Here is a 15873-nt window from a genome sequence, read left to right on the forward strand (position 1 = left end):
ACTACTTAGACTCCAGGTCTGCTGAATCTTCTCTTTTATTCCTTCTCTCTTTTCCCCTTTGTCCTGCTTGCACTTAAAATAGTTTAAAAAACAGAAATTTGCCAATGGTAAACGTAGCTCCCTTTTGAAAATCACACAGAGTATGTAAAAGGGTTCTAGTCACCAATTCCAGTTGATAGGGGGAGAAGGGAGAGCCACACCACAAAGCAATTCTCAACACCAGCTGGGTGTCCCACAACTCAACTCAATTCTGACACTATGTGCCTGGAAAGACAGCACTAGATTCCACAGGTTAAGGGTTCAATCCTACGAGACTGCCAGCCCCTTCAGACCCAAGTCTCAAGCCCAAGTAGCACCTGTATTTCTGAAACACAGACTACAGATCCAAGGTTTCCATGACATTTCCCTTGTGTTTGGTTCATTTGTAAGGTTGCTCACAGAACTTAACTCATTTTATTTACTACATTCCTGGCTCACTGTACCAGGCTATCTCTCAGGATGGAAGAGATGCATAGGGAAAGGTGTGGGGAAAGGGCACTGAGCTCCCCAGGCGTGTGCTCCATGCATTGCATCTCCAGGCGTTTGCCAACCAGAAGCTTTTCCTAACCTCCTCTTTTTGGGTTTTCATGGCGGCTTCATTACATAGACACAATTGATTAAATCACTGACCACTCACTGGTGACTGATTCAAACTCCAGCCCTTCTCCCCTCCTGGGAGGTCAGAGGGGTGGGACTGAAAGTTCCAATTTTCTAACCAGGAGGTTAGTTCCCCCTGATAACCAGCCTCCATCCTCAGGTGGGGCTCAAAAGCCACCTCATTAACATAGCAAAAGAATGTTTAGCACTCCCATCACTTAAAAAATTCCGAGAGTTTTAGGAAAGGGAAGAACCATGTATATACTTCTCATTAGAAATCACAGTATTGTTTACCACTGTATCCCCAGAGTAGCTAACTGACAGACACCTGTTGAATGAGAAAGGATCATTTTTGTCCTTATTAAAAACTGTAAAAAGGATGAAGAGACAGGACCTCAATGATCTAAAACATTAGTAACAAAGAAACATATGAGTACAAGACAGACATGTCACAGGGCAATGTCTATCCCTCCAGCCCCTAAACCTGGTGGACACCACTCCCTACTGCACTTTGCACACAGTACCACCAGGGACTTCGGGACAGGTAACATGGTACCATGGAGAGCACTGACTTCAGCCCAAGCAAAATGCCACTACTACTAGCTCTTAAGCAATATTCAACCTCTCCAAACTTGCTTCCTCACCTGTAAACGTTGCTGGTATCACCTACCTCAGAAGGCCACTTCAAGGTGAGAATAGGTGTATGCAAAAGCTCCCAACTAGCACAGCCTCATGGTCATCAAATTAATTGCTGGAACACTATTTCCTCCCAATCAGCGCCAAATGCACTTAACTGTGAATGACTTCCACCGAAATTAAAGATAATAGGTTTAATGCGAGCAGTATGATCCTGATATTAATTATAATAACAATCCTTACTACCCGAGCACTTACTATTAACACACTGAATGTTTATATACATCAGTAGCTCCTTTAGTCCTAAGCTAAAGATAGTATTTCATTAATTCTAAGAAGCATATTCTATCACATCCCTGATACTGGGATGACTCTTTTGAGTAGGGAAAATGGTCTCCCAGAGCTGCCTATGTCCTAATCCCTGGAACCTGTGACTATATTATATTACATGGCAAAAGAGACTGCACAGTTATAATTAAGGTTACAAACCTTAATATGGGGGGGGTTCAGTCTGGATTATCCAAGTAAACCCAAATGAATCAAACGATCCCTTAAAAACAGAAATTTCTCTGGCCAGAGGCAAAGACAGCAGGAGACCTTAAAGAGATTCCAGGCATGAGAAAGACCTGTTGTTGGTTCTGAGATGTAGGGTCCAAATACAAGGACCAGAGAAAGGTCTCTAAGAGCTGAGGGTGGCCCCCAGCAGACAACCAGGAACGAGGCTGAGACCTCAGCCTGACAACTGCCAGGAACTGGAGTCTACCAACAACCTCAATGATCCTATAAATGGATCCTTCCCAGAGCCTAAGATGTAGGACTTGTAAAAGTCTAAGATGTAGGACTTGTAAATCCCAGAGCAACCAACCAAACCCATGCAACTTTTGACCTACAGAACTGTGAGATAATATGCATGTGCCGCTTTAAGCTGTTAAATTTGTAGTACTCTATTATTTCCAGCCATAGAAAACTAATAAAGTCTTAAGGCTGATGAGGGTTGCCGTGGGTTAGAGTTGAATCAATAGCAGTATTTTTCTTACTGGCACACAGAATAATGGCATGTCCCATAACTGATAGCCTCTTGAATTTGTTGTTATTATCTCTATGTTGCAAACAGGCAAACAGAGACTCTAAGAAGTCAGTGACTTGTCCAGGTGATTCAAACCATAAGCCTGAGCCCTAAACCATCACGCATACTATCAGAGAGCACCTGAGGGTGAAAATCCTGCTGAAAGACCAGGCCAGGAATGGCTGACCCGACACGCCCCCATGCCAGGCCCACATCTGGCAGGCATCCCTATCGCATGCGGGTGACTGACAAGACCCAGTCAAGTCCAGAAGTTACCTACCCTCCAGCATTATTCACCTACCGTGGATGGAGCACCTCAAGGTACTAGGCAATCTTCTACGTACTGGGGACAGAACAGCAGACCAAGAGCCTGTCTATGAGCCGACACTGCAGTGGGGGAGGCCAACACTAAGGCAACAGAAAGAAGTAGTAGAAGGAAAACTAAAAAGCATCCAGAGAACTGAAAAGCCTCCTTCATAAATTAGGATCATCGACACATTCAGACAGTGGAAAGGGGTCACTGGGCCCTGGGAATCAGGGCCCATCAGGTCCTTCTTTCTGGAGCTTTGATGGGCCTCTATACATGTGCGAGCTCCAGGAAGGACAGTTTGTGGCTGATGTGGGGTTGGTTTAGCTTTTCTTTTCTTTTCTTCTTCTTCTTCTTCTTTTTTGATAGAGCTGTAGGCTAACTTTATACAGGACTGCCTCATATGAATTTCTAAAAGCAAACCCAAAAAACCAGTCATCTTTTTTGCTAAACCACAATTTCTCTCTCTTTTGACGGATTTCATTTTTAAAAAGATGAAAATTAATTTTATGTGAACCTATCCTTCCCAGAGCTGACAGAAAGAGCCTGTCAAGAAGAAAGACAATTCTGGGCAACTCCAGTCCCACACCTCTTGCTGAATCCTGAACCCCGACTGGTCTACTCACATTGCACTTTTTCTTTCCTCTCTTTCATTCTGGCTACAGAGTAGAACAGCTCCCTGATGCTGAAGTCAAACGGAGAACAGGAGCCCAATTCAGTGGGTAAACAAACAAAACAAAAAATGCAGTGCGTAGAGCCTTTCAGGAGATACACATCAACAGAAAACTCTAGATTTCCTAAAAGATCTCACAGGAAATGCCACTGGAATTTATACGTTCTTAATCTCTTCTCTTGTTTTTGTTTGAGAGGGAGAAATTCTAGACTAGAAGATCATCCTCATTATGGTTTTGGAGAAGCCCCAGTTTAATAATACCATTAGCCCAAAACTATTTATAAATCAGACATTAGCAACTGGCATAAAACCCTACTTTCCACTTCTCTCAATTTTGCACTGACAATTTGGCAGCCCCCTCTACCCTGAGGCCCAAAAGAGCCACCGCATTCTTACGTCTGTATTTAAGAGATTCTGACAGCAATGTAGGCAAAAGGCTTGTTTCCGGAGGAAAGGTCAATAAATGCCCGCAGAAGGATGGACAGGCTCAGACAGCGTACAGGGAGAAAGGAACGAATGGCCCCAAAGCTCCACTTCACTCATTGTTTGAAGAACTTAAACAACTCCATGTTACCGTTTCTCCCTAACCAGGTTAGCAAAAACAGAAAGAGCTGACACACTTCTTGCTGGTGGGGCTGTGGGATTAAGGCCATCCAGTGCATTTGTCAGTAAGAAGGCAAAATGAGTCAACCCTTCTGTGATTCGGCAATCTCACTTCTGGGAATCGGTCCTGAAGGTACGGCTGCACAAAGGCAAAAGGACCTATTACACCTTTGTTTGTTGCAGACCTGTTTGTAACAGCAAAAGATTGGCAACAATCCAGAAGTCTGGCAAAGGGGATTGGTTGAATAAACGATGGTGCGCCCACGGACTGACAAAATAATGTACAGCTAGAGAGAGACAGAGAACTCCGTGTGCTGATGGAGATCTCCAGCACCTACTACTACTACACACACGTGTGTGCGCATGCACACACACACACACACACGCGCACGCCCACACATACATACATATATTATTTGCTACATTTACCAGTTGCACCCTGGGAAGACTTAGATGGGGAAGGGATGGAGCAAGGTTTCTCTGGGTTTACCTTTACATATGGTTATGAGGGCTTGGGGGACCACATAATATAAATACACGACCTATTAAAAAAATGAAGAGGGGCGCTTGGCTGGCTCGGTCAGTAGAGCATGTGACTCCTGATCTCACGATCTTGGGCTCAAGCTCCACACTGGGTGTAAAGCTCACTGAACAAAACAAAACTGAAGAGGTTGTACAGCCATTTTTCACCGGAGTATGAAGAAGAGGACAGGACCAGCCTGGGAGTCGCCTGTCTAAGGAGGGGTTGGGCTCAGAAGGGATCTGGGAGATTTGCACAGAGGCGGGTGAGTTCTCACAGAGACATCTGTGAATGCGCGAAACTCAGTCCAGAGCTCAGGTGAGCCCAGCAAGGCTGGAGAGCTCAATCTCTGCCCAGTTCTACATCACCTGCTGGGCGGGGTGGAAGGTGTCCCTGAGGCCCCTGACTTTTACTGCAGCCAGAAGAAAGTCAGAGACCTGCAGGCAAACGGGAGGCAAAGACAGAAATGCTAAGATTATCTCCCAGGCAACATGCCAGCATTTATTTGCTTTCTCAATTTGGACAGGAATGGCTGAAGCATGCTGCTCGTCAGATTATTTATGTTAAAAAAAAAAAAAAAAGAGGGAAAGCATGTACCAGGATATTCCACTTAATTCAACCGAGAGTCCTGAAAAGTTGAGCTTCCTGGCATTTTGTAAAATCAAACCATAAGTATAAATGCAATAGGGAAATCTGCTATTTCAAGAAATTCAGTAGGGAATCCTGCTACTTCTGCTTTGGGAATCTGAGTTTGCCTGAAGAAAGCTGCACTTAACCAAGATAAAATGCAACAGGCATTTAGGTTTCTGTACTGTGAGCTTTTCTTCCCCTGTATGTTCTGCCGTCCCTGCATGAAGGTGCGGAGGGCCAAAGTCCTAAGTACAAACCAGCGCCCCTATCCTCAGAACCCCTGTCTTAGTTTGACCAATCCAACGTGACTGGTCCTACCTGCTGTGTGATTGCCTCTCCGGAGAGCCGCCAGGAAGAGGAAGTTAATTCTGAGAGTAGGCTTTCTAAAGGATCAACTCAAAAGAGAAAGTATGCAAGAAGTGCCAGCTGGCACTGAGGGGGCACAGACAAACTCCCTTTCTTCGTTTTTGGTAGCTTTAGCAATAAGGCTCTCCTCCTCTTACCATAGCTAGAAAAATCATTCCGTATGAGAAGCCGTTGCTCACAGGGCAGTTCCAAAGGCTCCTGTAGCCACTGCCCGGCCCCGTCCCAAGGAAAGGGCCCAGGCTGGTCAATAAACCACACAAATCCCTTTGCACATTCCCAGGAGTCACCAATGTATTCATCAGACCATAAAAGGCGTGCAGGGACCCCAGCACGTATCAGGCAACACTGAGCATGTTGCTGGTGTTCGACAAACAGTAAACAATGTCAACAGCCCCTAAGCACTGGTCTTTACCTGCCCTTTAGGAAATGACAAATGGAAGAGGAAGAAACCCATCCCATGGCATGTGTGCCCCTGAACGTGCATTTCCTAGTACATACAATCAATTTTACTGATTCGATTAAAAAACAAAGAACACTGGCCCATGCACTTCACGGACACACACTACAGAGAACGTGATTTTATTGCTTCATTCCCCTGGCATTTATTAAACGCCTACTATGTGCCAGACTCTACCGGCTCATGGCAGCTCAAGTTTATTGTGGCTGAAGAGGCCTGTGAGAAGCAGAGCTATGCAGCCACGTTGTGCCCTTGTGTGAGTCAGAAGAAAGCAACCCCTCCAAGTGCACCTAGCCTTGAGGACTCAATGGCATCAGAAAGAAGTCCTCTCTCCTGGAAGAGTCAGTTCTAGCCTAGAGCATGGGGTTCTTGGAGCAGATCTGAGCCCCTACTTGTTTCTTTGGCCAGACACTCTTGTGCAGTGAACAACCTGTACAAGAGTTCAAGGCAGCCCTGTCAAGAACTCACAATTCAATCCTTCTGCTACTTGGCCAGGCATCCGACTCTCCCTTGACAACTTGTCTGAACGGCCAATCATGACATTATACACCCCAAACCTCGTGGTCTCACGTGCAGGCCACGCTCTAATAATTCAAAAGGTTTCAGTAGTCTGGGTACAGGACAGGGATCAAGTCGGCTGGCTTCAACACTTTCCAATTTGCCTGAGATTCAGGTTGAATAAACCCAGTGTGATGGTTTTACAGCAACAAAGTCCTCACTGAGCCTCAATAAAATCCAAGCAGCTTTTGGATTTTGATTCCTCTTTCCGTCCTTAGATTTATTTAGCCCAAGTTGATAGATAAATTGTGTTGCTCCTCTGTAATAAGTTTTTCTGTGAAAAGCAGACAAAAATTGAGGTCACCACAAGCTTGGGGTCTTAGTCAAAGGGTCCTGGTGAGAGCTAGGGTTTAAGGTTCAGTGCTCCAGGACCTTTTGGCCCATAGTATCTGCAGCTCAATAAAAGCCCGATTATTCTCTATCGGTAAAGTTAAGATTCCATCCCCAAGGGGTTTGTGCGGTTTGCACAGAGCCATTCAGGCTGAACTCCCTGTACAGAGATGCAAGTACAGAGGTAATGGTTGATTCATAGCCCACACCACTGAATATTTATAAGGATGCCACCCAAGTTAAACCAGAACCTACATGACTCTCTTTGGTCAACCAAAGGGGGTCCTATGTCAATTACATAACATGGACTGCAAGGAGAATGATCACCTATTCTGTAAGAAAGCCAAGTCTCTGCTAATAATCAACGAATGTGAAAAACTACAAAAGATTCTTAGCAACTGGTTCACAAGCAGACCTAAAAGAAATTCTTCTTTTAGCTACTAATTCTCCAGCAGCATTGAAAGTATCAAAAGTCTTAACCCATCTGCAACACTCTGGTTTTTATTATACAGTAATCTTCTGAAATGCAGATCCATTAAAAGAAGACAGAAACTCTCCTTGTGAGAGGATAGCAACCAGACTCTCACACTAAGCACTTTTATGGTACCCCATAAAGTCTGACATGATAAACCCAACATTTAAGTGACACTAGAAATGATTTTTAAGACTAGGCAATAAATGGAAAAATCCAGCTACAAGTAACCTTCAGTCAAATCACTCCACTCTACCCTAGATCCAAGTCACTTGCTCAGTGCAGTTCCTGAGAGAGGCACAGTGGGGAGGGCAGGACCGGTTGGTATGAGGCGGTTCTAGAACAGCACTCAGCAGGCCAGTTCCCTCCTCTGTATTCTCAAGGCCTCTCTGGGAGAGGCCGACTTCACAGATCACTTCATGCCTGCTGAGTCTCTGAGGCAATTCTGGAAGCTTTGACTTCTCTGACTGAAGAGGGCTAAGGCTGATGGAAAGGCAGTAATAATTCTCCTCAGGTCAGGGTCAGCACACCCCTAAAGAGTCCTCTACCTCCTCTACCCATCTTTCCCTTAATTTGATCTACAGTTTCTAAATGGAACCACCACTCCCCTTCCCCCCAGCCCCTTTCATGGGATACACCTCCAGGCCAGCTTCAGCAGAGCCTGCACAGTCCACAGGATGTGGAGTCGGAACCATGCTGGGTCCAATTCTGGTCTTGCCTCTGAGGGCCCCCCACCTCCAACTTCCTCATCTGGGCTGTTGTGAGGACTGAGTGAGATCATAAATGTGAAGGGCTTATATTGGGGCCCAGGACAGGGAACAGCTCAATACATGGAAGCACATACTTACACTGGAAGTACTTTTTTTTAATCCGTCAAACTTTCCTGTTAAACTGAATGCACTGATGTCTTCCTCGGGACTGTGGAGGAGGATGTGACAGCTGAAGGGAGTGTGTGCATGCAGCTTGTCAATGCAGGATCTAGACCTGAGAAGTGACCGTTTCCATAAAGTCAAGCTTGGTAGATGTGGTCCGTATGCAAAGCTTAATTCCAGACATTTCTTAAGATGGACCTCCAGAGGCCTCTGGGTGGCTCAGTCGGTTAAGTGGCCTGCCCACTCTGGATTTCCAGCTCAGGTTCTAGGATCCCGGACCGGCCCTGCGTTGGGATCTGCGCTCAGCAGGGAGTAGCTTCAGGATTTTCTTTCCCTCTGTCCCTCCCACCCCCCATGCTCTTGCTCTCTCTCCAGTAAATCAATCTTTAAAGAAAAAAAAAAAAAAAAAGATAAAACTACAAACTTCTGAAAGGGCCTCTCTTTTACCGCTAAACATTTCTCACTACGAAGGTTTTGACATTTAAGGACCTTCAACTGCTATGCAATCCAGTATTTTTTTCTAAAACAAAATCCTGCTATTTGTAGCTAATAAGCCAGAGTTTTTACTGAGTAACTGTTATGCAAGATTATATATATATGTATATATACACACACATATATATATGTATTTATACACATATATGTATATATTTTTTTTTCATTCACTGGAGAAACTGGATACAAAAAAGGGAAAGCCCCAGAATCCCACCATCCACTGGTCTGAATTTTCTTCTAGAATTTCCTTCATCTGCATAAATTTTTTGACCTAGCTATAATTGTTAATAATGCACTGTAACTGTGCACACTGTCCTTCCCCTATGTAACCTACCATAACACAGAACTTCATGGATTACTGTTTTATTTTTTAAATTTCTAATAAGAAAGAAAAATGGGATTGAGATCTAGAATTAATTTGTTGAACAAATTAATGTAGCAATCCATTTCACATTTAAGAAATGCAATGACAATTGTCTACTTATGTTCTCTTACTTTGTAAGCATTGTCTGGCAAGACTTTTTAAATTACTGAACCTTTTGAGATTTAGGGGAAACATTAAAATTTCCTATAGTTGTCTTCCTTGTTACAAAAGTAATGCATGCTCATTATATAACATTTAGAATGAGAAAAATCTCAGGAAGGAATAATTTAACATTAATATTTGCTGAACAGAAACCATGTGCCAGTCACTGTTCTAAATGCTTTAGGTAGATTAACTCTTTTATCCCTCACAATACCTCATAGAAGCAGAAAGATATGAAGCAACTTGCCCACACTTTCACACACCTAGAAGCATAAGACAGGAATCTAGCACTATGCTATGATGTTCTAGGAGTGAAAAGATTCGGTAATCAAGATTCTAGAAAAGATTCTAGAAAAGATTCTAGGAGTGAAAAGATTCGGTAATCAGGTCCTTCACTGCTTCCGCATATAATGTCATAGGCAAGAAATAATTCATAATAACACTGTACCACTTACAATTATTTAAAAAACAGTTATATTTTTTAAAAAACACTGTACCCTTTACAATTTTTAAATAAAGTTCCATTTCTGTATCTCTCTGGGGCAATCAGTAAAACGGGAAGTCATGCATTAAAGGAACTACCATTCCAATCAGTCCAATCACAGGTACCTGATATGCATTAAGGAAGAAATAACAGGTGCTTAAAAGAATTAGGCTTAAAGAGAGAAGCATTTTTTAAATTTTGCAGTTGATTCAGTAATGTGATGAGGAGAGTCCTTGAATCAGCTAAACACTCATTCTCACAAAAGTTTACAACCAGTCACAACACTTTAATAAAACGTTTACAATATGCTCCCAAACAGTCCTAAATGTTTCTGATGGCTTATCTGTTGGCATTGAACATCAGTACATGAAAAATAAATGGAAACCCTTGGGTCACATTTTTTCATACTTTAATTAAAAATCATACTTGGTTAAAGATAAATATGTCTGTTTCTGGTTTAATTTCTACTCAGGCTAATAAACACAACTTTTAAAAATATAAACTCTCTTTAAATTTAAAATATGATCAATGAAACGTTTCTGACTGCCTGGCTCTAAAAATATTATATGACTATAATTTCAGCAATAAAAGCGTATTAAAGCGATTGATCCATCAATCATAATTATTCATACCACTGTGGTAGAAACATGGCACACATGTTTAGATTGATAGAGAGATAGCTCTACCTATAGGATCAGGTATCTTCTTTGGAATTTAAAATAGCTCTATCTAGCATTTCCAGAAGGCTTAAACTGCCATCTTGTAATTTATCCAATAGCCTGCTGCTAGCTTAAGCTAGAGAAGTAAAATATCTAATCATGTTGAACATTAATTGTGTTAAGTGCCGTCAAAGTGCTTTGCAAAGATTGTTTCACATATTCTCATAATAATCCTTGAGACAGAGACCACTATCATCCACATTTTACCAATCAGACTGAAAAGATTAAATAGCTAATACTCCCATCCAGGTCTATCCACATCCAAACTCACACTTCAAACCACTGTTAAATGGCTTCTCTTCCACATCAGGCCTCAGAAAAACCTGACTTCCACAACTTACCTCCCTGAATTAAGCTTAAACTGATATACAAAACTTAAAACAAAAAACACCCTATACAAATCTGACCATTTATCTAGCAATGAACAATGTGATTCTACATTTGAAATTTTTAATTTCTTGTATCAGAGAGGTTTACAACAGAAAAAAAAAATTAATCTGGCATTAGGGAACCACTTCGTCAAGTGTTTTGGCTATGAAGCTCTCTGGTATCACAACTTGACAACCACCCATGTCCTTCAACAAGGAAGGACAAGAAGCAGCCCAACACCACCAATCTCACTGTTAGAGAGCTAATCTTTCAAATGAGACTGGAGCTTGCTACACAGAAAGATTTAAGGTATTAATCTTAGTCTCTTGTGAAACAGTTTCACATTTTTACGTATTTCTACACAAATTCAAATGCTGTCAGGGATCAAGACCTAGTGAATGACCTGGGTTAAACACAGTAAAAATACGACCACATTTTTATAAGGTCTAAACACGTAGTTGTTAGACTGCTCAGCATTTTTTGGACTTAAACTAGGGTTTTATGGTGCTAGTTAACTGTTAGGGAAGCAAAGGGACTAAACATTGGATCCCAGAGTCCTTTTACCACTGAAGAGTCTATAAAATGTTTGATTACTTTTAAAAACTACGTGTGTAAATCATGTTTGTTTATTGAAAAAAGGGGTTTGTTAATACATACAATTTAGCCTTAAAAAAAAAAAAAAAAGAGCTCTTCACTTGATTGTGATTGTTTTGGCAATAGTAAAACCCAACCCCATCATTCTTGCGTTGCCTGCCTTCCTGGTTCTCCTAGGTGAGGGCCGCCATCCTGCCATGATTTACAGGGAGAACTGAGAAGCACCAGCAATGGTGCAGTGTGGTGACTACCACTTTAAAAACAAAGCCGAACTCCGCTTTTAAAGCAGCGAACACACAGACACAGACCCTGACTCTGACAACACCCAAAAGATTCATTATAGACAGTCCATTCAGACGAAGCTACAACAGCCCCAGGAAATATAAACAGTGTCCGCAAAGACAGCAGGGGAGGAAAGGAAGTAACTGATGGGAAGGAAGCTAATCATGTGAAGTTTGTCCAACTCCACAAGGTCTAATAAATTCCCGGTTTGTTTCCACTCAGAGCAGCCATTAAACGTGCCCCGACACGTGGGCGCAGGGGACCTCCCTTCTCTCCCGTTTTTGCCCATTTCCTACTCTATAACCTTGTTTGTATACAACCACGCCCGGTCAAGGGTGACTACGAGATAAAAGGCCTCATCAGTTCTTCTCTTGGATTCCCTGCTGTCCAAAGTTTAACTCCACCGCGGTGATTTAACGAGTTCTTCTGTGCAAGTTATGAATGGCTTAAGTTTACAAGACACAAACATAAGGCGAGGGACAAGTGTCAGACGCCTTTAGTGGCAGTGTTTTAAAAGTGTTTTCAAATTAGTTTTAATTGGTCTGCCTTGGCTAAAATTAAGGGGGGGGAAGGGGGGTAGGTCACCCTGATCCATGTAATAAGGGTCCCGACAATGCTTTAAAAAAAAAAAAAAAAATTCAAGCAAGACTCTCGTCTGAGCCTCGACCTCCCCATACCACCTGCAAATACAGTCTCGAGCCCACTCACTGCTGGGGTCCCTCGCGGGACGTGTGACCTGGGCTCTCCTCTTTGACCCGCTACTTCCCCGCCAGACCCAGCAGCGAGCGGGTTCCAGGGCTGCTCGCCCGCCCGCTAATCCCAAGAAAGAGCGGAAGAAAGTAGGGAAGAGGGGCGTGGCGCCCCGGTCGCCCCTAGATGCCTGCCCGCCTCCAGAGCCTGGCACCACTGCAAGGAAGGGCTGGGCACACCGGAGCCTCCCAACCCCAACTGGGCGCGGGGCGCACGGCCGCAGGCGAGCTGCTAGACCTTTCCTGCCGCTCCCGCCCCCATCCCAGCGCCCGCGCCCCCAGCCCTAGCCCCACAGGGCCCCCGCTTTCCCCCGCCGCCGCCCGTCGAGGGCGAGCGCGCAGTCCGCCTCCAGGTTTCGACGTCCCTCGCCCTCCCTCCCCCATCCCCTTCTCCGGCGCCCAGTGCCCCGACCAGTCCCCGCCCTCCGGGACACTCTTCCCTCCCTCCTTCCTTCCTTCCTCCCTTCCCTTCCCTCCCTCCATCTCGCTTCCTAACACCGGGAACTCGGAGACGGCCCCCGAACTGGCCGGCCGACGCCCCGCGCTGCGCCCCTGTGCCCGCAGGGAGCAGACTCGCCACCTGCGCCTGCCGCTCGTGCCCACTCGCCTGCCGGTGCGCTCCCCCCGCCGCCGCCGCCGGGGACTCGGTCTCTAAGGGCTCCTGGAGACAGCTCCGACCTCTCCTCCGCCTCCCGCTCCTCCGGGCGCCGGCTCCGCCTCGCTCGGGGTAGGCGGGGCGGACAGCCCGACGGGCGGGGCGGCGGCGGCCCGGACTCCTTCCTCCGGCCCTGGCCCTCCCACCCGCCCAGGCACCCAGGCTGTTCTGGGCTTAGGCTGCCGAGTCCGTGTCGTGTCCCGCCCGCCAAAGGGGAGAGGTCGGGAGCTGTAGAGCTCCACAAACGTCTGACCGCCTTGGCCGTCCCCATTTTCCTTTCCCCAAACTCATGGACGCCCTGGAGTTCAAGGACGCTGGGGTCCCCCACTTCACAGGACCCTCCACCCGGCTGCTCTGACTCCTCCAAAGCTTCCTTCGCGTGCGAACGCCTCGCTAACCCCTATGCCAACCGTCCCCTGGGCCGCGAATGTGAGCGCTGCCAACCCCCTACACAAAAGTTAGGCTCTGCTCCAGGAATTTCTTAAGAAAACAGTCACAGTAAAATTTAAAGGGCCCTGGGGCCATGGGGAGATTTTGTTTCCCAGAAAATGGAGATGGAACTGCGGATTGTTCAATTTGAAGTGCATGCGCCCATCAGGAGCTTCTCCACTTCTCCCCCCATGAAATCTGCACTTCCAAATGACCCATACGTGGCAGAGTTCTGCATAACGAATTAATTGGATTTGGTTGGTCCTTTCTGAATGGATTCAGGGTCAGGTAGTTTGAAGAGTCTAATGTTTACACAGAGTTCGAACTATTCATACAAACAGTCATTCAAGGAACATTCACTGAGCACTTGCTGTGTGCTAAGCATCATGCTAAAGCTGGTGGAGAGACACAAAAATGATCAGATGAGGCGCTCACCCTCCAAAAGTCCAGAAAGAGTCAAAAAGGCGGATGTACAAGAAATCCTACCACTCAGCAGACTTCTTGCTTATCCCCAGGTATCTGTTTTCTTGTTTGACAGGGTGAAGACAAAAAAGAAGGTGAGGCCAAAGTAGGTCACTTGGAACCAGTGTGGGCAGAGTCCATGCTTAAATGGTCTGGTGGCATTGGTGCAGGATGTCTGTGTGTTGAGTTTCACCAACTGAAGGGAAGTGAAGCCCAGGGAAGTTTGCAGCCAAGGACTACAGTTAGGGCATGATCTTTACTCTTACTTTCCTCCCGACCCCCTACTTGGGTATCGAGTATCATTCCCAGTGAAACCATTGGACCAGGATGCAAAAGACATACTTGTAGGTAGAGGCAGTGATTGGATGCCTTGCCCTGGGAGTGTGGGTGTGGTAAGAGACACGTGCATCTCACTGAGTATGGCGCTCAGCTGCCGGATTTGTTTTGCCTATACAAGGGACAGCCAGAAGTTACTCTTCTGAGTAACTCTTCTCAACCAGTGATTGAGAATGCATGTATAAATACTGCCGTCCTAGTCCCTTAGCCTCCAGCTGGGACAACTCCAGGGTGGCTCTCTGCTGTCTACGGAGCTCCCTATGAGACTGGGCCAAATTCCCTCCCTTCTGCTTCAGGATTTTGCTTGATATCACATTCTTTTGCTTGCCCTTCTTACCCCTCTAGGTCCTACATCCCCTACCAGTGTTTCTTAGAAACCCATTCTAATCAGAACCAACTACATGATTTGCAGGGCCCCATGCAAGATATAGATAAATGTTCCTAACTTATCAAGAATTTCAAGCTGGCAACAACAGAGTATTAGACCAAGTATTTGGGGTCCCATGTTTCTGCACAGATGTGCATGACTCTAAGATGTCACATTAGTGAAGTTGGTCTGGATGTTAATAAAATCACTTTCACTTGAGTCCTCATCGTGAAGTCTGCTTCTGGGAAATCCCCAGCTAAGATAACAACTGTTAAAGTAAAACACCAGCCCATCCTGTGCAAGCATAATCACCTTATAGAATACACTAGTAGTGGGCATCCGGCAGCTTGGGAGGCTGTCCCTGGTAGGAGGAGGGCTTAGGTTAAGTTGTATGTAACAGGCACTTTAGCCATCAAAAGAAGGAAAACAGCTGAGAATGGTTTAGGTTCTTAAGATGATGTGGCAGGAGGTTGGGGTTTTAGTCCCATTCTGAGCCTATGCCCGAAGTGTTAATTCGGGTGGTGTTTTAGATGGAGTTACCTAGAAATACCTTACTTGAAGTTTAATTGGCAAGTAGTTAAAAAGTGACACCTCACTTGTAAGGAAGTGAGGTTGGCAGCATTGGGCAGAGGGAGAAGCTGCCTGTCAATGTGGTTACAGCTGGGCCTAGAGCCCAGAGGGTACTGGAGTTGTGTGACTCTTCAGAATTAAACCAGATTGAGTCCCAGGAAGTGGGCCTTTGTAATCTTCTCCACGTCCGGCATTCCTGGGAAGAGGTGTACCCATAGGCAGAGCAGTTCCTTGAGGGCAACACCTGCTGATGGACACAGCTGGGAATGGTCAGGAACATATGCGTCAGCGCTGAGCAGAGGATCTGGGAGAAACTCCACAGTATCGCTCCAGTAGATGATCTCTGAAATCTCACTTAGGCTTAGAGTCAGTCAGAACAGGAATGCACAGCCCAGCCCAGGAGGGCCTGACTCTCGGTCTTCTGGGCAGCCCCTGGACAATTTTTGATTGCATTTCACCTTTCTTGTACTATTTAATCTCCCATTTTTCCCCTTTAGACTTTTAATTTTTAACTTTTCTTTTAAGTTTTTTTTTGTTTTTGTTTTTGTTTTTTTTTTTAAAAGAGAGAAGGAGAGTGCAGCAGGGAGGGGCAGAGGGAGTCAGAGAGAGAAACTCAAGCATACTCCACTAGGAGTGCAGAGCCTAACATGGGGCTCAATCTCATGACCCTGAGAAACCAAAAGTAAGTTGCTTAACCACCTGTGGCACCC

At 45.2% G+C, this 15873-nt stretch overlaps 1 protein-coding gene across 1 annotated transcript in view; it reads right to left on the reverse strand.

The window, feature by feature from the left end:
* The window catches only part of GNG12 (G protein subunit gamma 12), a 131254-nt gene extending 118199 nt beyond the window's left edge, over positions 1-13055 (reverse strand). The window contains exon 1 of the mRNA XM_044238441.1: positions 12925-13055. The gene's annotated coding sequence lies outside the window, so the exon portion shown is untranslated. The remainder of the gene's footprint in view (positions 1-12924) is intronic.
* Positions 13056-15873: the final 2818 nt, after the last annotated feature.

Source organism: Neovison vison, chromosome 2, assembly GCF_020171115.1.
Source record: "Neovison vison isolate M4711 chromosome 2, ASM_NN_V1, whole genome shotgun sequence".
Taxonomy (NCBI): Eukaryota; Metazoa; Chordata; class Mammalia; order Carnivora; family Mustelidae; genus Neogale; species Neogale vison.